Source organism: Arachis hypogaea, chromosome 16, assembly GCF_003086295.3.
Source record: "Arachis hypogaea cultivar Tifrunner chromosome 16, arahy.Tifrunner.gnm2.J5K5, whole genome shotgun sequence".
NCBI classification, from domain to species: Eukaryota; Viridiplantae; Streptophyta; class Magnoliopsida; order Fabales; family Fabaceae; genus Arachis; species Arachis hypogaea.
The window spans coordinates 53,906,960-53,930,106 of record NC_092051.1 but is presented as its reverse complement, the minus strand read 5'-3'; the positions used below and the strand labels follow the sequence as shown (position 1 = coordinate 53,930,106).

The 23,147-nt window shown below is 38.4% G+C and overlaps 1 non-coding gene across 1 annotated transcript; it reads right to left on the bottom strand.

Moving 5' to 3' along the window:
- Positions 1-13,659: 13,659 nt before the first annotated feature.
- On the bottom strand, positions 13,660-13,767 carry LOC112759868 (small nucleolar RNA R71). The gene has a single exon (XR_003180333.1). It is a non-coding gene; the product is annotated as a small nucleolar RNA R71 (small nucleolar RNA).
- Positions 13,768-23,147: the final 9,380 nt, after the last annotated feature.

Below are 23,147 nucleotides of genomic sequence, written 5' to 3'. Positions count from 1 at the left end.
TGGAGGACATTTCGGAAGTGAGCGCACAGCCACTAAAGTCCTCCAATGTGGCTTCTACTGACCTACTCTCTATAGAGATGCCCGAGAGTTTGTGCGTAATTGTGACAGTTGCCAAAGAGCTGGCAACTTACCTCATGGTTACGCCATGCCTCAACAAGGGATCTTAAAGATTGAGTTGTTTGATGTATGGGGTATTGACTTCATGGGTCCTTTCCCACCATCATACTCAAACACTTACATTCTGGTAGCAGTAGACTACGTATCTAAATGGGTGGAGGCAATTGCCATACCCACTAATGATAACAAGACTGTGTTGAAGTTCCTTCAGAAACATATTTTCAGCAAATTTGGTGTTCCTAGAGTACTAATCAGTGATGGGGGCACCCATTTCTGCAATAAACAGCTTTACTCTGCTATGGTCCGATATGGAATTAGCCACAAAGTAGCAACTCTGTATCATCCACAGACAAACGGGTAGGCTGAAGTCTCTAATAGAGAGCTAAAAAGAATCCTGGAACGGACTGTAATTGCCTGTAGAAAGGATTGGGCAAAAAGCTTGGATGATGCTTTGTGGGCATACAGAATAGCATTCAAGACTCCTATAGGAACCTCTCTATACCAGCTTGTGTATGGCAAGGCCTGTCATTTGCTCGTGGAACTGGAACATAGAGCCTACTGGGCAACCAGATTCCTAAACCTGGATGCTAAGTTAGCTGGTGAGAAAAGATTGCTCCAGCTAAATGAGCTAGTGGAGTTCAGACTCAATGCTTTTGAAAATGCAAAAATTTACAAGGAAAAAGCAAAAAAGTGGCATGACAAGAAATTGTCATCCAGAGTCTTTGAGCCAGGACAAAAAGTTCAGCTGTTCAACTCTAGGCTCAGATTATTCCCTGCGAAATTAAAATCCCAGTGGAAGGGACCATATATGATTACAGGAGTGTCACCATATGGATTTGTTGAGCTTCAAAATATTGATTCTGACAAAAAGTTCATTGTTAATGGACAGAGAATCAAATATTATCTTGAAAGCAATTTTGAGCAAGAATGCTCAAAACTGAGGCTTGAATGAAGCTCAGTAAAGGTCCAGCTAAAGACAATAAAGAAGCGCTTGCTGGGAGCCAACCCAGCCATTAGCAGGTTATTTGTTTTAAATAATACTTGTAGAAATTTGATATACATTTTCTTCAAAGGTTAATCATCAAAATTGAAGGAATTCACAGAGTTACAGAAGGATTCAGTGCAAAATGCAGAGAAAAGGAGCTTACTGACAAGAAAATGCCAGTAAAGGGCATTTTGGGCGTTAAACGCCAAAATGGGTACCATTCTGGGCGTTTAACGCCACTAAAGGTACCATTTTGGGCGTTAAATGCCAGAATTGGTACCATTCTGGGCGTTTAATGCCAGAATTGCAACATCCTGGGCATTCAGCAAAATGCCCAGTGATAAAGGGGTTTCTGGCGTTTAACGCCAACCAGGGTACCTGGCTGGGCGTTAAACGCCCATAATGGCCAACAATTGGGCGTTAAATGCCAGAACGGATACCGTTCTGGGCGTTTAATGCCAGAAAGGCAGGGGGAGGAGATTTTGTTTCCAAATTCAAATTTTTTTCAAATTTTCATGTTTTAACTCATAATTTTCTGCATAAACATGTTTCTAACTTTCATTATTCACAAGTCTTCTTTCAAATCCTTCCTAAGTCTTCTTCAAAAACTAAAGTATCTTTTCAATTTCTTTTCAAATCTTTTCAAACCCATCATATCATCTGTTATTTCTTAGATACATAACCAAATTATCAGATTTAACCTCTTTATATCTTTTTCAATTGAAAATCTCATCTTTTTCATATCATGATTTTATTTTCTTCCACTAATCATATCTCTATGGCATATCTCTTTCAATATTTTTTAAATCCCTCCCCTCCTCTTATAAATACACATTCGGCCATCCCCTCCTCTCCACCATTCGAATTTGCCTCTTCTCATCTCTCTCCCCTTTCCTTTCTTTTGCTTGAGGGCAAGCAAAACTCTAAGTTTGGTGTGTTTTTCCGTGATCACTGAGCTAAGACTCATCAAGATCATGGAACCTAAGGGAAAACGAACCAAATCAAGAGGCAAAAAAGAGAATACTCCAAAGGGTCTTTGGATTTAAGAGAGGTTCCTAACCAAAGAACATGCAGACCATTACCACAAAATAATGGGTCTGAGGTCAGTGATCCCAGAAGTTAAATTCAATCTGAAAGAAGATGAACATCCGAAGATCTAAGAGCAAATTCAAAACAGAGGATGGGAAATTCTAGCTAATCCTGAAACAAAGGTTGGAAGAAACATGGTTCAGGAATTCTACTCAAATTTGTGGCTAACAAATAAGTAGAGAATAACTGGAACCGCCTTTCATACCTACCGAACCATGGTCAGAGGGAGGCTTATTTACTTCTATCTGGACAAAATAAGAGAGGTCTTCAAATTGCCTCAACTACAAGATGATCTAGATTCCTTTAATAGGAGAAAGGTGAGAGTAGATAAGGGGTTGGATCAAGTTCTAGAGAACATATGCCTCCCTGAAACTAAGTGGATAACCAATTCAAAAGGCGTCCCAAACCAACTCAAGAGGGGAGATCTCAAACCAGTTGTAAGAGGCTGGTTGGACTTCATTGGGCGTTCTATATTGCCCAATAGCAACCACTCTGAGGTCACTATCAAAAGAGCGGTAATGATTCATTGTATTATGCTTGGAAAGGAAGTGCAGATTCATCATCTGATTTCTTGTGAGATTTACACAATTGCAAACAAGAACTCTACTGAAGCCATAACTGGCCTACCCAAGCTTAATTTTTCTGCTATGTAAAGATGCTGGGGTGAGGATAGGAGTAGATGAATTCATCCCAATCGAACACCCAATCACCAAGAAGTCAATGGAAGGACAAGTGCAAGACAACTCCATAAAAAGGAGGGCGCAGGAGTTCCTCCCAGAAATTCCTAAAATTGACTACTGGACCCGTCTAGAAGCATCTGTTACCAAGCTGTAAGAAGCTATGGAACAACTTAAGGAAGAACAGTAGAATCAAAACTGCATGCTCTGCAAACTGCTGAAGGAACAGGAGAAGCAGGGGCGTGAGCTACAGGAGCTGAAGCACCAGAAGCTCTTCCTTGAAGGACCAAGCACCCCACAGATTAAGGGAGCATCCACTTCTCAAGATCAAGGTTGTTGAGTCTTAACTCTGTGATAACCTTTATTATTAAAAGTCTATTTTAAGAGTCATTTACTTTTCTATTTTTTTACTTTTCTGTCTTCTATTATTATTAGTTTGCTCTTATATTTATTTTTGAGTCTTATTGTCATTCCATGATTAATAAAATTTAAAGTTTATGTCTTAAAGCTATGAATGTCCTATGAATCCATCACCTTTCTTAAATAAAAAGTGTTTCTAATTGAAAAAGAAAAAGAAGTACATGAATTTCAAATTTTAAAATAGTTTAATTATTTTGATGTGGTGGCAATACTCTTGTTTTCTGAATGAATGCTTGAACAGTGCATATGTTTGAATTTGTTCTTTATGAATGTTAAAATTGTTGGATCTTGAAAGAATGATAGAAAAGGAGAAGTGTTATTGATAATCTGAAAAATCAAAAAATTGATTCTTGAAGCAAGAAAAAGCAGTGAAAAAAAAAGAAAAAGAAAGAAAAATCAAGCAGAAGAAGCCAATAGCCCTTTAAACCAAAAGGCAAGGGTAATAAAAAGGATCCAAGGCTTTGAGCATCAGTGGATAGGAGGGCCCTCAGGAATAAAATCCTGGCCTAAGCGGCTAAACCAAGCTGTCCCTAACCATGTGCTTGTGGCGTGAAGGTGTCAAGTGAAAACTGGAGACTGAGCGGTTAAAGTCGTGGTCCAAAGCAAAAAGAGTGTGCTTAAGAGCTCTGGACACCTCTAATTGGGGACTCTAGCAAAGCTGAGTCACAATCTGAAAAGGTTCACCCAGTTATGTGTCTGTGGCATTTATGTATCTGGTGGTAATATTGGAAAACAAAATGCTTAGGGTCACGGCCAAGACTCATAAAGTAGCTATTTTCAAGAATCAACATACTTAACTAGGAGAATCAATAACACTATCAGGATTCTGAGTTCCTATAGAAGCCAATCATTCTGAACTTCAAAGGATAAAGTGAGATGCCAAAACTGTTCATAAGCAAAAAGCTAAAAGCTCTGCTCATCTAATACTGATCTTCATAGATGTTTTTGAAATTCATTGTATATTCTCTTCTTTTTATCCTATTTGATTTTCAGTTCCTTGGGGACAAGGAACAATTTAAGTTTGGTGTTGAGATGAGCGGATAATTTATACGCTTTTTTGGCACTATTTTTAGTATGTTTTTAGTATATTTTAGTTAGTTTTTGTTATATTTTTGTTAGTTTTTATTTAAAATTCACTTTTCTGGACTTTACTATGAGTTTGCATATTTTTCTGTGATTTCAGGTATTTTCTGGCTGAAATTGAGGGACCTGAGCAAAAATCTGATTCAGAGGCTGAAAAAGGACTGCAGATGCTGTTGGATTCTGACCTCCCTGCACTCGAAGTGGATTTTCTGGAGCTACAGAAGCCCAATTGGCACGCTCTTAATTGCGTTGGAAAGTAGACATCCTGGACTTTCCAGCAATATATAATAGTTCATACTTTGCCTAAGATTTGATGGCCCAAACTGGTGTTCCAAGTCAGCTTAAGAATTCTGGCGTTTAACGCCAGAACTGGCATAAAAGCTGGAGTTAAACGCCCAAACTGGCACAAAAGCTGACGTTTAACTCCAAGAAAAGTCTCTACACATGAAAGCTTCAATGCTCAGCCCAAGCACACAGCAAGTAGGCCCCAGAAGTGGATTTTTACACTAAACACACTAGCTTACTCATTTTCTGTAACCCTAGGTCACTAGTTTACTATAAAAACTACTTTTACTAATTCATCTTCTACCTCATGACATTTTACACATTTCATATTGTATTCTCTACGGCATGAGTCTCTAAACCCCATGGTTGGGGGTGAGGAGCTCTGCTATGTTTCGATGAATTAATGCAATTACTACTGTTTTCCATTCTATCATGCTTGCCTCTATTCTAAGATATTCATTCGCACTTCAACCTGATGAATGTGATGATCTGTAATACTCATCATCATTCTCACCTATGAACGCGTGCCTGACAACCACTTCCGTTCTACATGCTATCAAGCTTGAATGTGTATCTCTTGGGTTTCTAATCTAAGATTGGAACCTTCGTGGTATAGGCTAGAATTATTGGCAGTCATTCTTGAGATCCGAAAAGTCTAAACCTTGTCTGTGGTATTCTGAGTAAGATCTGGGAAGGGATGACTGTGACGAGCTTCAAACTCGCGAGTGTTGGGCGTAGTGACAGACGCAAAAGGATCAATGGATCCTATTCTGACATAATCGAGAACCGACAGATGATTAGCCGTGCGGTGACAGCGCATTTGGAACATTTTCACTGAGAGGGTGGGAAGTAGCCATTGACAACGGTGATGCCCAACATAAAGCTTACCATGGAAGGAGCCTTGCGTGCATGAAGAAGAAGACAGTAGGAAAGCCCAAAAATGTTCCAAAGTAGCCATTTGGAACATTTGGGCATCACCGTTGTCAATGGCTACTTCCCGTCCTCTCAGTGAAAATGTTCCAAATGCGCTATCACCGCACGGCTAATCATCTGTCGGTTCTCGATCATGTTGGAATAGGATCCATTGATCCTTTTGCATCTGTCACACGCCCAAAAATCGTGAGTTTGAAGCTCGTCACAGTCATCCCTTCCCAGATCCTACTCAAAATACCACAGACAAGGTTTAGACTTTCCGGATCTCAAGAATGACCGCCAATAATTCTAGCCTATACCACGAAGGTTCCGATCATAGATTAGAAACCCAAGAGATACGCATTCAAGCCATTGCTAGTAGAACAGAGGTGGTTGTCAGGCACATGTTCATAGGTGAGAATGATGATGAGTGTCACGGATCATCACATTCATCAAGTTGAAGAACGGATGAATATCTTAGAGAAGAAGTAGGCGTGAATTGAATAGAAAAACAGTAGTACTTTGCATTAATTCATGAAGAACAGCAGAGCTCCACACCTTAATCTATGGTGTGTAGAAACTCCACCGTTGAAAATATATAAGAACAAGGTTCAGGCATGACCGTGAGGCCAGCCTCCCAAAACGTGATCAAGTGTATCAAAGTATCAAAATACAATAGCAAAAGGTCCTATTTATAGAGAACTAGTAACCTAGGGTTTACAGAAATAGGTAATTAATGCAGAAATCTTTTTTCGGGCCCACTTGGTGTGTGCTTGGGCTGACCATTGAAGCTTCCATGTGTAGAGACTTTTCTTGGAGTTAAACACCAGCTTTTGTGCCAGTTTGGGCGTTTAACTCCAGCTTTTATGCCAGTTCTGGCGTTTTGACGCCAGAATTTCTATGCTGACTTGGAACACCGGTTTGGGCCATCAAATCTTAGGCAAAGTATGGACTATTATATATTTCTGGAAAGCCCAGGATGTCTACTTTCCAACACAATTGAGAGCGCGCCAATTAGGCTTCTGTTGCTCCAAAAAATCCACTTCGAGTGCAGGGAGGTCAGAATCCAACAGCATCTGCAGTCCTTTTTCAGCCTCTGAATCAGATTTTTGCTCAGGTCCCTCAATTTCAGCCAGAAAATACTTGAAATCACAGAAAAATACACAAACTCATAGTAAAGTCTAGAAAAGTAAATTTTAAATAAAAACTAATAAAAATATAATAAAAACTAACTAAAATATATTAAAAACATACTAAAAACAATGTCAAAAAGCGTATAAATTATCCGCTCATCACCCCTTTATAGCCAATAATTGACCATTTCATTGTAATCCTAGGGAGACGACCCGGAGTCTAAATAATTCGGTTAATTCTTATTTGGGGTTTGTTCTTTGTGACAAAACCAATATCTTAATTTGATGTGAGAATTGTTTGTTGGTTTGGGGCTATACTTGCAACGTAAATATTTTGTGAAATTCCTTACCGACAACATTTCTTGTGTCACCTCTCTCTCTAGAAAGCTACGTCTAAAACCTAAAATTGTGTATCTTGAATGACTGATGAATCATTCCCTTGATTCCCTTTTTCTCCAGCCTCTATTCTGTGTTTCTGGGCTTGGATCCGGGCCTAAAAGGGGCCCAGAAATCGCTGAGGGCTAACATAAGAATTATTGTCGGTAAGGAATTCCACGAAATATTTACGTTGCAAGTATAGCTCCACACCAACAAACAATTCTCGCAATCAAATTAAATTTATGGTTGTCACAAAGAACAAACCCCAAATAAGAATTAACCGAAGTATTTAGACTCCGGGTCGTCTCACAAGGAAGTGCAATGAAGTGTATGCTTATTGGCTATGAAGGGGTAAGGGGGTTTTTTACTGATAAGAGGGGCACTAAAATAAATGACAAGAAAAGTAAATTAAGCAAGTAATTAAAGAGGACAAGTAAATAAGAGAAAGCAAATAATAAAGAGAGAGACATTCATGGCAAGAGTTGAGATCATAGGCTTTCTATCCTAGTCATGCATAGATTAATTTGCCTTATTTAGTCAACCCTAACAAACGGAAGAAGGTATCATGTCATCTTCACATAGGGGGAATGTCAAACAAGACTAATTAATCATGTCACAAATATAAACAAGAATTTATCTTATTACATCATCTCCAACATTGGAAGAAGGTATCATATTATCTTCCATGAGAGAAAGTCTAATAAGACTAGCTAATCTCAATCCAAAAGTCCCAATCAACTTACTTATTAAATTAGCAAAAGATTAGCGTCAATGAAAACAATATTAGCTAACAACTCTAGATCACCAACATAAGTTGGGTTTTCATGACTCAAGATCACCTAATTACTCTTTCCAAGCCAAGAATGCTCAAAATCTACTCTAACATCCTTCCAAGCATTTTGTCAAACACTTGGAAGGCATACATGAAAAGCATAGTAAAATGTGCAAGAATAGTAAAATCTACCAACTACAAATTGCAAGGAAACAAGATCAACAACTCAATTCAACAATAAAGAAACATCAAACATTAAATCGAATTAAAAGAAAATCGAATCCAACAAGAGCATCCATGAACATAAAAGAGAAATTAACATTACAAATCATGAGAATGAAAGAGTAGAAGTAAGAAATCATAAAAGAAACAAGATGAAAACATGTAATTAAACCTAGATCTAAGCTGGAAATTAACCTAACCTAATTCTAGAGAGAAGAGGGAGCTTCTCTCTCTAGAAACTAACCTACATGATGCTAATGCTACAAACAATTACTCCCCCTTTGCCCAAGCTTGAATCTTGCATGAAATAGCATTAGAAATGAGTTGGGCTGGGCCCAAAGTGCTTCAGAAATCGCTGGGGGCGATTTCACTTTAGTGGGCCACGGGCAGCATCGGCGCGCACGCGTACATGGCGCGTGTGCGCCCATGAACGCGAAGTAACATATAAGAAATTTTATATTATTTCGAAGCCCCAGATGTTAGCTTTCCAACACAACTAGAACCGCCTCATTTGGACTTTTATAGCTCAAGTTATGGTCGATTGAGTGCGAAGAGGTCGGACTTGACAGCTTTACGGTTCCTTCATTTCTTCATGAGTTCTCCCACTTTACATGCTTTTCACCTCACTTCTTCCATCCAATACTTGCCTTATGAACCTCAAATTACTCAACAAACATATCAAGGCATTGAATGGAATTAAAGTGAATTAAAATCACCAATTTTAGGGCCTAAAAATCATGTTTTTACACTTAAGCACAATTCAAGGGAGAATTACAAAACCATGCTATTTCATTGAATAAATGTGGTAAAAGGTGATAAAATCCCCCAAATTAAGCACAAGATAAACCACAAAATCGGAGTTTATCAAATCTCCCCACACTTTAACTAAGCATGTCCTCATGCTAAAATCAAGAAAGAAGCAAAGGGGTATCAACATTTATTCAATGCAAACTAACTAAATGCAATCTATCTATATGCAACCTATTTACATGAATGCAATGGCTCAGTCAAAATAAATCAATCTCCAAGAATATACATACAAGCACAAGTGCTGAGGCAATAGCAATCAAAGCAAACCACAATTGAATTGAATTATTGAAAGATTTTAGAAACTTGCAAGAAAAGATGTTCATTGGTGGAAACATGTAATTGAGCGATTGAACCCTCGCCGGATGTGTATCCGCTCTATGCACTCAAGTGTATGGGGTTGATTCACTCAATTCTCCCCTAATCATGCTTTCCAAGATTTGTTTTTCATCTAACAATCAACAATTATTTCATGCATGCATACAAATATCATGAGGACTTTCCCATAGGTTGTAATGGGGCTAGGGTCAAGGTAGGATGCATATGGTCAAGTGAACTTGAAATTCGAATCTTTGATTAACTTCAACTTCCCACCTAACCTATGACAACCTAAACAATTCTAAACAAACCTAGCTATCCATTCTTCACTTTTTCACACACTCATGCATTCTCTTTTTTTTTTCACAACTCATATGCATTTATTTTTATTGTACCTTGACTTTGGGGCATTTTTGTCCCTATTTTATTACAATTCTTTTTCTTTCTTTTTCTATTTCTATTGTTATTTTTTTATTATTTTTTTCATTAATTTTTTTTTCAAACTGAAATATATACAAAAACATCATTGCATATGGTTTACACATGATTAATACATGAGTATGTACCCAATTCCCAAGATTCTCAAGATAAATACAAAAATACACTTTTATCTCTATCCAATGTTCCCAACTCTCCCAAAATCAAATGATAAACACTCTCACAAGCTGATGAGCGGATAATTTATACGCTTTTTGGCATTGTTTTTACATAGTTTTCACTATAATTTAGTTAGCTTTTAGTATATTTTTATTAGTTTTTAATTAAAATTCACATTTCTGGAATTTACTATGAGTTTGTGTATTTTTCTGTGATTTCAGGTATTTTCTGGATGAAATTGAGGGACTTGAGCAAAAATCAGATTCAGAGGTTGAAGAATGACTGCAGATGCTGTTGGATTCTGACCTCCCTACACTCAAAGTGAATATTCTGGAGCTACAGAACTCCAAATGGTGCGCTCTCAATTGCGTTGGAAAGTAGACATCAAGGAATTTTCAGCAATATATAATAGTCCATACTTTGCCCCAGTTTAGATGATGCAAACTGGCGTTTAACGCCAGTTCCATGCTGCATTCTGGAGTTAAACGCCAGAAACAGGTTGCAAAGTGGAGTTAAACGCCAGAAACAGGTTACAAACTGGCATTCAACTCCATGAGAAGCCTCCACACGTGTAAAGCTCAATGCTCAGCCCAAGCACACACCAAGTGGGCCCCAGAAGTAGATTTTTGCATCATTTACCTATTTCTGTAAACCCTAGTAACTAGTTTAGTATAAATAGGACTTTTTACTATTGTATTTACATCTTCAGATCTATCTTTGGATATCTTTGGACGTTTAGTTCTGAGATCATGGGGCTGGCCATTCGGCCATGCCTGGACCTAATCACTTATGTATTTTCCACGGTAGAATTTCTACACTCTATAGATTAAGATGTGGAACTCTGCTGTTCCTCATGAATTAATACAAAGTACTACTGTTTCTCTATTCAATTCAAGCTTATTCCTTCTCTAAGATATCCATTCGCACCCAAGAACATGAATATGATGATTATGTGACGCTCATCATCATTCTCACCCATGAACGCGTACCTGACAAACACTTCTGTTCTACATGCAAACAAGCTAGAATGAGTATCTCTTAGATATCTAATACAGAGGACTGAGTCCGAGATATTAGAATCTTCGTGGTATAAGTTAGAACCCATGGACGGCCATTCTTGAGATCTGGAAAGTCTAAACCTTGTCTGTGGTATTCCGAGTAGGATCTGGGAAGGGATGGCTGTGACGAGCTTTAAACTCGTGAGTGCTGGGCGTAGTGACAGACGCAAAAGGATAGTAAATTCTATTCCAGTATGATCGAGAACCGACAGATGATTAGCCATGCAGTGACAGCGCATTGGACCATTTTCACAGAGAGGATGGGATATAGTCATTGACAACGGTGATGCCCTACATAAAGCTTGCCATGGAAAGGAGTAGGAATGATTGGATGAAGACAGCAGGAAAGTAGAGGTTCAGAGAAACGAAAGCATCTTTATACGCTTATCTGAAATTCTCACCAATGAATTACATAAGTATCTCTATCGTAGTTTATGTTTTATTTATCTTTTAATTATTAAAACTCTATAACCTTTTGAATCCGCCTGACAGAGATTTACAAGGTGACCTTAGCTTGCTTCAGGCCGACAATCTCCATGGGATCGACCCTTACTCACGTAAGGTTTATTACTTGGACGACCCAGTGCACCTACTGGTTAGTTGTGCGAAGTTGTGATAAAGAGTTGAGATTACAATTGTGCGTACCAAGTTGTTGGCGCCATTGATGATCACAATTTTTTGCACCATATTTTCGGCGCCGTTGCTGGGGATTGTTCGAGTTTGGACAACTGACGGTTCATCTTGTTGCTCAGATTAGGTAATTTTATTTTAATTTTAAGTCTTTATTTTTATTCTTTTTATTTTCGAAAACTTTTCAAAAAAAAAAACTATTTCTTCTTTTTCGTTTTTCCCAAAATAATTTTCGAAAAAACCAAAAAAATTAACAAAATCATAAAATCAAAAATAATTTGATGTTTCTTGTTTGATTCTAGAGTCAAGTTTTAAGTTTGGTGTAAATTGCATCTTTTTAATTTTCTAAAAAAAAAATTATTTTTCGAAAATTTCATGCATTGCATTCTTCATGATCTTCAAGTTGTTCTTGGCCAGTCTTCTTGTTTAATCTTCATATTTTCTTGTTTTGTGTCTTTTCTTGTTTTTCATATGCATTCTTGAACCATTAATGCCTAAAGAATAAAAATTTTTAAGTTGGTGTCTTGCATGTTTTCTTTTCTTGAAAACTTTTCAAAAATAAGTTCTTGGTGTTAATCTTAACATTCAAAGTGTTCTTGGTGTTCATCTTGACATTCATAGTGTTCTTGCATGCATCACATGTTTTGATCCAAAATTTTCATGCATTGAGTCTTTTTGATGTTTTTCTCTTTCATCGTTAAAAATTAAAAAAATCAAAAAAATATCTTTCCCTTATTCTATCATAAAATTTCAAAAATATGGGTTGACTTTTTCAAAAATTTTTCAAAATTAGTTGTTTCTTATGAGTCAAATCAAATTTTCATTTTAAAATCTCTATCTTTTTCAAATCTTTTTCAAAAAAAATCAAAATCTTTATCATTTTTATTTCATAATTTTCGAAAATTTAAAATTGATTTTCAAAAATCTTTTTTATTTCTATTTCATATTTTCAAATTTAATACTAACAATTAATGTGATTGATTCAAAAAAAATTTTAAGTTTGTTACTTGCCTATTAAGAAAGGTTCAATCTTTAAAATTTAAAATCATTTCTTTTTGTTTCTTGTTAGTCAAGTAATCAACTTTAATTTTCAAAATCAAATCTTTTTTAAATTTCTTTTTCAAATCATTTTCAAAATAAATTTCAATCACATCTTTTTCAAAATCAATCTCAAAATCTCTTCTAACCTCTTTTCTAACTTCCTATCTTTTCAAAATTGATTTTCAAATCTTTTTCAATTAATCTTATCTTTTTGTTTGATTCTTATATTTTTCAAAACTACCTAACTAATTTCCTCTCTTCAATTTTCGAAAATCTCCTCCCTCTTTTTCAAAATTCTTTTAATTACCTAATTGTTTTAATTTTAATTTAATTTGATTTCAATTTTTATTTTCGAAATTTAACTTTAAATTTTATTTTTATTTTAATTAATTTTCAAAATTTCGTTTCTCTCATCTCCTTCTATTTATTTATTCATCTACTAACACTTCTCTTCTACCCAAAATTTGAACCCCATCTTCATCTCTGTGTTCGAATTTTACCTATTCTCCTTCTTACATTCTTCTCTTCTTATACTTGCATAAGGAATCTCTATACTGTGACATAGAGGATTCCATATTTTCTTTTCTGTTTTCTTCTTTTTCATATGAGCAGGGACAAGGATAAAAACATTCTTGTTGAGGCTGATCCTGAACCTAAAAGGATTCTGAAGAGGAAGCTAAGGGAAGCTAAAGCACAACTCTCTGGAGAAAATCTGACAGAAATTTTCGAAAAGGAAGGAGACATGGCCGAAAATAATAACAATGCAAGGAAGATGCTTGGTGACTTTACTACACCAAATTCCAATTTACACGGAAGAAGCATCTCAATTCCTGCCATTGGAGCAAACAACTTTGAGCTTAAACCTCAATTAGTTTCTCTGATGCAACAAAACTGCAAGTTTCATGGACTTCCATCCGAAGATCCTTTTCAGTTCTTAACTGAATTCTTGCAGATCTGTGATACTGTTAAGACCAATGGGGTTGATCCTGAGGTCTACAGGCTTATGCTTTTCCCATTTGCTGTAAGAGACAGAGCTAGAATATGGTTGGACTCTCAACCTAAGGATAGCCTGAACTCTTGGGATAAGCTGGTCACGGCTTTCTTAGCTAAGTTCTTTCCTCCTCAAAAGCTTAGTAAGCTTAGAGTGGATGTTTAAACCTTCAAACAGAAAGAAGGTGAATCCCTTTATGAAGCTTGGGAGAGATACAAGGAACTGACCAAAAAGTGTCCTTCTGACATGCTTTCAGAATGGACCATCCTGGATATATTCTATGATGGTCTGTCTGAGCTATCAAAGATGTCACTGGACCATTCTGCAGGTGGATCCATTCACCTAAAGAAAACGCCTGCAGAAGCTCAAGAACTCATTGATATGGTTGCAAATAACCAGTTCATGTATACTTCTGAAAGGAATCCTGTGAGTAATGAGACGCCTATGAAGAAGGGAGTTCTTGAAATTGATACTCTGAATGCCATATTGGCTCAGAATAAAATATTGACTCAGCAAGTCAATATGATTTCTCAGAGTCTAGATGGATTGAAAGAATCATCCAACAGTACTAAAGAGGCCTCTTCTGAAGAAGAAGCTTATGATCCTGAGAACCCTGCAATAGCAGAGGTAAATTACATGGGTGAACCCTATGGAAACACCTATAATCCCTCATAGAGAAATCACCCAAATTTCTCATGGAAGGATCAACCAAAGTCTCAACAAGGCTTTAATAATGATGGAAGAAACAGGTTTAGCAATAGCAAGCCTTTTCCATCATCCACTCAGCAAAAGACAGAGAGTTCTGAGCAGAATCCGTCTAGCTTAGCAAATATAGTCTCTGATCTATCTAAGGCCACTTTAAGTTTCATGAATGAAACAAGGTCCTCCATTAGAAATTTGGAGGCATAAGTGGGCCAACTGAGTAAAAGAGTCGCTGAAACTCCTCCTAGTACTCTCCCAAGCAATACAGAAGAAAATCCAAAGAGAGAGTGATGCACGGAAAACTTGTCTCTCAACAAATCTCCCTTCGGCAAGTGTACCGAAGTTGTCGTCAAGTAAAAACTCACAATAGAGTGAGGTCGAATCCCACAGGGAATGATTGATCAAGCAACTTTAATTAGAAGAATGTTCTAGTTGAGCGAATCCAGAATTTGGGTTGAGAGCTGCAGAAATTAAAATGGCGGGAATGTAAATAACAGAAAAGTAAATGCTAGAATTAAAGTACTAGAAGTAAATGACTGGAAATAAATTGCAGAATTGTAAATGGGAATGGGGGATTTGCTCATAAAAGTAAATGACAGAAATTAAAGAGAATGGGTAAGATCAGAGATGGGGAGTTCATTGGGCTTCGGAGATGTTGCAATTCTCCGGATCAAGTTCATTTTCATCTCTTCCTCAATCAATGCACTCATTGATCTCCTTGGCAATCTTAAGTGATTGAATTACAATTTCTTGCAATTCAATCTCTCAAATCTTAATCAATAGCCAATTCCTTGGTCAATTGCTCATGAGAAGAGATGAAGTATGGTCACTGATTATACCACATGCATTTCCCAAACCAAGTATTGAGAGGGTTATAGTCACATACCCATCCAAACCCAATTTGGTCCAGCATGAGAAAGCATTTCTAGCTTGATCTCTTCATTCCTCTTTCAAGGTTCAAAAGAGATCTAGGTTTGAATAGCTTCTCTTCCAAGATAACTACTAAATGGGATGAAGATCGAAAGCTTTCAAGTAAAATCAAGAGGAAAGATAGAAGAAGAATAATGAAAATTAGTATTGATCCATCAAATTACAACAGAGCTCCCTAACCCAATGAAAGCGGTTTGGTTGTTCATAGCTCTTGAAAATGAAAACAAAGATGGAGAATACATCATAAAACTAGAAATTGCAAAGAAAGTAAAATACAGAGAGTAGTTCCCTTTTTCCCCAGCTTCCAGAACTCTTTACAATTCAAAGCTACTCCTATATATACTACTCTTCTCAGCTTCTAGTTTACTCTTCAAGTCTTGGGCCTTTGGATCTTGAGTTTGAAGCAGTTCTTTTCTTCATTTGGGCTTGGCTTTACTTGCAGAGAGAAAGTGCTAAGTGGGCAGAGACTTCAGCTCAGGACATTAGGGGTGTTAATATTTAGTGAGAATATAAGTTCGAGAACGTTAGTGACACTTAACATTGTCACTAACGTTCCAATGCACCCCTTTGCCTTACGTTAAAACCCACGTTAACTAGGTTAACGTGGCTTTTAACGTTGCCTTGTTAATCCTTCGAGAAAGTTAGTGACACTCAATATTGTCACTAACGTTCCAGTGTGCCTCTTCTTGTTTCACGTTAAAGCCCACGTTAACTAGGTTAACGTGGGTTCTAACGTGGTCCTTGCCAACCTTCGAGAACGTTAGTGACACTCAACATTGTCACTAACGTTCCAGTGTGCCCCTGGGTCTCACGTTAGAGTCCACGTTAACTAGGTTAACGTGGCCTCTAACGTAGCGATCTTTAGCCATCCCAACGTTAGTGACAATGTTGAGTGTCACTAACGTTGGCTCATCCTTCATTCCTCATCGTTAGCTTCCACGTTAACTAAGTTAACGTGGAGGTTAATGTGACTCTTGGGGGTTGTGTGGTTGCTTCAACGTTAGTGACAATGTTGAGTGTCACTAACGTTGTCGACAACTCTTCATCCTTTACGTTAGTTCCCACGTTAACCAAGTTAACGTGGGAGTTAACGTGGTACTTTGCACCATAGGCCAACATTAGTGACAATGTTGAGTGTCACTAACGTTGGTTTCTCTTCCCCCCTTAACGTTAGAGGGCATGTTAACTAGGTTAACGTGGCTTCTAACGTGGCCACTTATGAGTAATTGCCAACGTTAGTGACAATGTTAAGTGTCACTAACGTTGGCTCAACTTCTCTTCTCCACGTTAGAGTTCACGTTAACTTAGTTAACGTGACTCTCTAACGTGAGCATTGATGGCTTTTTGAGAATGTTATTGGCAATCACTTTTCTCATTAATCTTGCAAGTTACCTCCCATTTTCTTGCTTCCTTTTTGGTCCTGAAATCAAGCAATAAAGTGCATCAAAGCTCTAGTCTAAGTCATGAGTAATGCAACATAATATTTGTCACTAAACTTATGCAAAATCCTCATGAAATTATGTAAAATGCACAATGTATGCTTGAATCAAGGCATAAGTGAATATTTACCCAAAACTAGCTTATTTCCTAAAGAAATGCATGAAACTAACCTAAAAATAGTAAAGAAAAGGTCAGTGAAACTGGCCAAGATGCCCTGGCATCACAACACCAAACTTAAAGCTTGCTTGTCCCTAAGCAAGTACTGGAACAAGAGAATGATGAATGGAATATCCAGAGGAATGAGTCATCCTTGTGGAAGTCATATTACTGATTTTATGGTGGTTTCATGCATAGCAACTTAGGTTCATTCCATTACTAGCTTTCAGACCTTTATCATGTCCCTAAACACTTACTTTGTTTATATCTCATGAGACTTTTATTCATTGATCCTTTTATTGTTATTTCAAGGGTTATTTGTGTTATTTAGGCTAAGTGCTCTGTAAGGGGGCAACTCTTTAAGATAAGCTTTCGGCCAACACTCCCGAACCAGTTGGTTCAAGGTGCTAGGTGTTGAAGCACCCCTAAGGACTTACTCCCTCAAGTCTCTCCCCCATACATACACACCACAGGCATATAGTTTGTTTATTTTCTTTTCTTGAGACCTTGGTGTCTAGCACCTCTTTGGGTTACTAAATGCTCTGTAGTGAGGGTTACTCTTGATAGTGGATTTTCAGCTGATAATCCTGGGTTAGTTAACCCAAGTTACCAAGTGATAAAGCACTCCTAAGAGCTTATTCATCTAAGTAGATCCCTCACACAGGAGCACCACAGACACTTGCCTCAAGAGTAAAACCATTGATGCCTAGCCTTATTGCTTACTCTTTTTCTTTTGTTTTTCGCTTCCATTGTTTTTTTTCCTTTTCTCTTCTTAGGATCTTGTTATTAACTTAGTCTCATGAGTATAGCCAAAGTCAAGTATTCAGGATAGATAGTTGTCCTCCTAACCTTGTGGTTGAACCAACTTAGATAACTTATAACTACCCCAAAGATTCATGAATGCACCTCCACATTAGGAACCATACTCTGGTCTTTTAAAAACATAAACATTCTCTTCTTCATTTGATAAAAAGGGACAAGCTTACAAGTAAATAAGGGAATGATGCAGTGACATTCAAACCAGAAATCATGGACCTATTCAGAAGGAAAACTTAAAAGACAGAATTTAAAAAGGTTTCAACTAAGAGTAACTATAAATCAGAAGTGCATTCGAGCTTCCAACTTTCAACAATTCTGAGTACAATGGAATTTGGTAACAATACAACCTTCGGTTGATGATCTCTGGTCCCCCTCTCTCTTTGTCATCATCCTAGTTTTTGCTGCCTCGCTTCTTTGGGTGAAGTTGCATCATTTACTTATAAGATTCCTGCAAGGTTACTGGAAGTTGCTTGTTCCCAAAGCACTTGAGATATAGTTAGCTTACATGTATGCTTGTGCCTCTTGAACTCAATTTGGTGTGTGAACACCAAACTTAGTTCTTTGCCCAGTACAAGACATTGCATATATGCAAAGACCCTCATATCTTGTTATCAATAAAGCAATGATCACCTATAATCTAACTACATCTAAGTGGTTTCTCTTGATTGGATGGAGCTAGCAATGTTCTTTTGGAGTGGAGTGTAATTCTAACCAATGTCCTTTAGTGGAACACCAAACTTAGAACTACACTATCACTCTTGGATTGTTCTGGTGTGGAACACCAAACTTAGCTCCTTACAATACAGGGGAAACAACTTTGTGATTTTTATTGAAATAAAGATGAAAGTGAAACTACCTGAGGTTGGGTTGCCTCCCAACAGAGCGCTCTTTTATCGTCGCTAGCTCGACGAGTCCTTGATTACTTGAGGTGGTACTTTACTCTGGAGTTTTCCCCCATGTTGCCCAGATAATGCTTGAGTCTTTGTCCATTCACTGTAAACGTCCTCCCTGAACCTTCATCCGTGATTTTGATGTGGCCATATGGTGATACTTTTGTAACCATGAAAGGTCCGGACTACCTTGACTTGAGTTTTCCTGGGAACAACCTTAATTTAGAATTGTAAAGGAGTACTTGCTGCCCTTTTTCGAAACTCCTGGGTGCCAAATTCATGTCATGTTTTCTCTTTGCCTTCTCTTTATACATCTTAGTGTTTTCATAGGCTTGTGACCTGAATTCCTCCATCTCTTGCAGCTGCAAGATCCTTTTTGCACCAGCAGCAATGCTGTCAAAATTTAGTATCTTGATACCCTAGAGAGCTTTGTGCTCTAGCTCCAGTGGTAAATTACAAGCCTTCCCATAGACCAGTTGATATGGAGACATTCCAAGTGGAGTTTTGAATGCTGTTCTGTATGCCCAAAGAGCATCATCCAGCTTCTTCAACCAATCCTTTCTAGATGCACCCACAGTCTTTTCCAGGATCCTCTTTAGCTCTCTGTTGGATATCTCAGTTTGCCCACTTGTTTGAGGATGGTAAGGTGTGGATACTTTGTGTTTTACCCCATATCGTAGGAGGAGAGCTTCTAGTAGTTTGTTACAAAAGTGGCTCCCTCCGTCACTGATGAGGCATCTTGGGACTCCAAACCGGCTAAAGATATTTTTCCTGAGGAAGTTCATGACTACCTTGTTATCATTAGTTGGGGTTGCAATAACCTCTACCCACTTGGAAACATAATCCACTGCTACCAGGATGTATTTGTTTGCATATGAGGTTGGGAATGGTCCCATGAAATCAATCCCCCACACATCAAACAGTTCCAGTTCCAAGATGAAATTTTGTGGCATGGCGTTTCTTTTGGGCAGGTTTCAAGATCTTTGGCATTCATTGCAGCTTTTCACTAGTTCCTTGGCATCCTTGAAAAGGGTGGGCCAAAAGAATCCGCTTTGTAACACCTTTGCTGCAGTTCTGTCTCCTCCAAAGTGCTCGCCATAGCATGAACCGTGGCAGTTCCACAGGACTTCTCTCCCTTCCTCTTCCGAAACACATCTTCTAAGAATTCCATCCGAACATTTCTTGAAGAGATATGGCTCGTCCCAGACAAAATATTTTGCATCATTCATGAGCTTCCTCTTTTGATGTTTATTGATCCCTGGGGGTAATGCCCCAGTTGCCTTGAAATTTGCAATATCTGCGAACCATGGTGCCTTGCGAACTGTCATCAACTGCTCATCAGGGAAGAGCTCGTTCACATTTGTATCATCTTCGCCACCTTGCTCATGAGGGATTCTGGAGAGGTGATCTGCCACCTTGTTTTCCACTCCTTTCTTGTCTCTGATTTCAATATCAAATTCCTGCAACAGTAAGATCCACCTTATTAGTCTTGGCTTTGATTCTTGCTTGGCAAATAAATACTTAAGTGTTGTGTGATCTGTAAAAACAATCACTTTAGCACCAATGAGGTATGATCTAAATTTGTAAAATGCAAAAACTATTGCTAGCAATTCCTTTTCAGTAGTGGTATAATTTCTTTGAGTTTCATTAAGGACTTTGCTAGCATAGTATATCACACAAACTAGGTTATCTTTCCTTTGTCCTAACACTGCCCCAACTGCAAAATCAGATGCATCACACATCAATTCAAATGGTAGTTTCCAATCAGGTGGGGAAATGATAGGAGCAGAGGATAACCTCATTTTCAAATGTGCAAATGCTAGCATGCATGTTTCATCAAAGATGAATGGTGTATCAGATACAAGGAGATTGCTTAAGGGCTTGGCTATCTTTGAAAAATCTTGAATGAACCTTCTGTAAAAACCAGCATGCCCTAAAAAACTTCTAATTGCCTTGACATCACTGGGTGGGGGTAGTTTTTCAATAAGTTCTACTTTAGCTCTATCAACCTCAATGCCTTGGTGAGAGACCTTGTGACCAAGGACTATTCCTCCTGTCACCATGAAGTGGCATTTTTCCTAGTTCAAGACCAAATTGGTCTCTTGGCATCTTTTCAATACCAAGGCGAGGTGATGTAGGCAACTAGGAAAAGAATCTCCGAATACCGAGAAATCATCCATAAAAACTTCAATGAATTTTTCTATCATATCTGAAAAGATAGAAAGCATGCAGCGTTGGAAAGTTGCAGGGGCATTGCATAATCCAAATGGCATGCGCTTATAGGCAAACACTCCATACGGACAGGTAAATGAGGTTTTCTCTTGGTCTCTTGGATCAACCACTATTTGGTTATATCCTGAATAACCATCGAGAAAACAATAATATGCGTGCCCTGCAAGTCTTTCCAACATCTGATCCATGAATGGAAGGGGAAAATGGTCCTTTCGTGTAGCCTCATTTAGTTTCCTGTAGTCTATGCACATCCGCCATCCTGTGACGGTCCTTGTAGGTATGAGCTCGTTCTTCTCATTGGTAACCACAGTGATCCCTCCCTTCTTTGGCACAACATGTATGGGGCTAACCCAAGGGCTATCCGAAATTGGGTATATGACTCCTCCTTGCCAAAGCTTCATAACCTCTTTCTGTACCACTTCCTTCATGATTGGGTTCAGCCTTCTTTGGGATTGAATTGATGGCTTGGCATCATCTTCCAATAGTATTTTATGCATGCATATGGCTGAACTGATTCCTTTCAAGTCAGCAAGGGTCCATCCAATGGCATCCTTATGCTCCCGCAGCACCTTGAGTAGTTCGTCCTTTTGATCTTGACTGAGGGATGAATTTATAATCACTGGGTAGTTTTCATTTTCTCCTAGATATGCATATTTGAGAGTGGGTGGCAATGCTTTGAGTTCAGGTTTGGGTGCTTCTGATTTTTCGTTCCCTTCTTTTGGTGCATCTGGTATATGTATTTCTGCTGTAACTACCTCTTCACTTGATTCAGATTCTTCCTCCACCAATCTCTCATTTTCTTCAGGTTCATCTTCTTCAAATTTCTCCTCCACTTCATCCTCAAGTGTATCTAACATCTTGCATTCCCCCAATTGTTCCGGTGGATAACTCATGGCCTTGAACACATTGATTGTCATCTTTTCATTGTGTAATCTTAGGGTGAGGTCACCCTTCTGAACATCAATGACAGCTCCAGCAGTGGCCAAGAATGGCCTTCCCAAGATGATGGAGGTCTTGGCGTCTTCCTGCATGTCCAGCACCACAAAATCTGCTGGGAATATGAAATCTCCTACTTTTACTAGCAAATCCTCTACTATCCCGTGAGGGAATTTGAACGACCGGTCTGCTAGTTGTAGAGCCATTTTTGTTGGTTTAGCCTCCTCAATTTTCATCTTTCTCATCATAGCTACTAACATCAAATTGATGCTGGCCCCTAAGTCACAAAGAGCCTTTTCTACTGTGATTTCTCCTATAATGCAAGGGATCTGAAAACTCCCAGGATCCTTCAGTTTCTGAGGTAGTTTATGCTGAATGATAGCACTGCACTCTTCAGTTAGTATCACAATCTCATTGTTCTTCCAGCTTCTCTTCTTAGTCATTAGCTCCTTCAAAAGCATGGCATAAAGTGGCATTTGTTCTATGGCTTCAGCAAATGGTATGTTGATTTGTAGCTTCTTGAAGATTTCCAAAAATCTCAAGAACTGGTTGTCATCTTCCTTTTTCTTCAATAGCTGGGGGTATGGAGCTCTTGAGATGTTCAGTTGGGGTATCTTTTTTTCTTTCTGCAGACTTGGCGTGTGGGGTTGCATTCCATCTTGCTCTTCTCCCTTTTCATTTGAGCTTTCTTCTTGAGGTTTTTGGGGAAGTTCCTTCAGTTCCTTCCCACTCCTAAGTGTGATAGCTTGACACTCCTCCCTTTTGCTTGAATGGGCATAATAGCAAAAATTGTGGTAAGGGAGCTGCATAAACAGATAGCTGATTTGTGTTTCCAGTTTTGCGATGGCAGCATTTTGATTCTGCATGTTTGACTGCACTTCCTCTCTGAATGCTTTACTGTCTTGAATGTCTCTGCATATTCCTTCGATGAAGGTTTCGATCTTAGAGAGCTTGTCATCAATTGATGAGTGATTCGGAGCAGACGTGCTGTTTTGGTTTTGATAAGTATGTGGAGAAGTGTTGTTGTGGGGGTGTTGAGATGTCCTCTGGGTGAATTGCTTTTGATCTTGCTCACTTTCCCACCCAAAGTTTGGGTGGTTTTTCCATCCAGGGGTGTAAGTCTTGGAGTATGGATCATAGTTTTTCCTTGGTGAATTCCCAATGTAATTGGCTTGCTCCTGACTCCCCTCTACTTCTTCATTCACTCCTTCTTGTGATGTTGACGAAGTAGAGATTGCTGCTACTTGGTTCCTCTCCATCTTCTTGGTGAGGTCAGCCAGCTGCTGGGTAATGAGCTTGTTTTGGGCCAGCAGAGCATCTACATTGTTTAGCTCCATCACTCCTCTTGTGTTCCCTCTTTCGGAAGCATAGAAGTAGTCGTTCTCTGCTACTGTTTCAATAACATCTATGGCTTCCTCAATGGTCTTTTTCTTGTTCAAGGATCCTCCAGATGAATGGTCTACGGCCTTCTTTGACTCATAAGAGAGCCCTTCATAAAAAATGTGCAGCTGCACCCATTCATTAAAC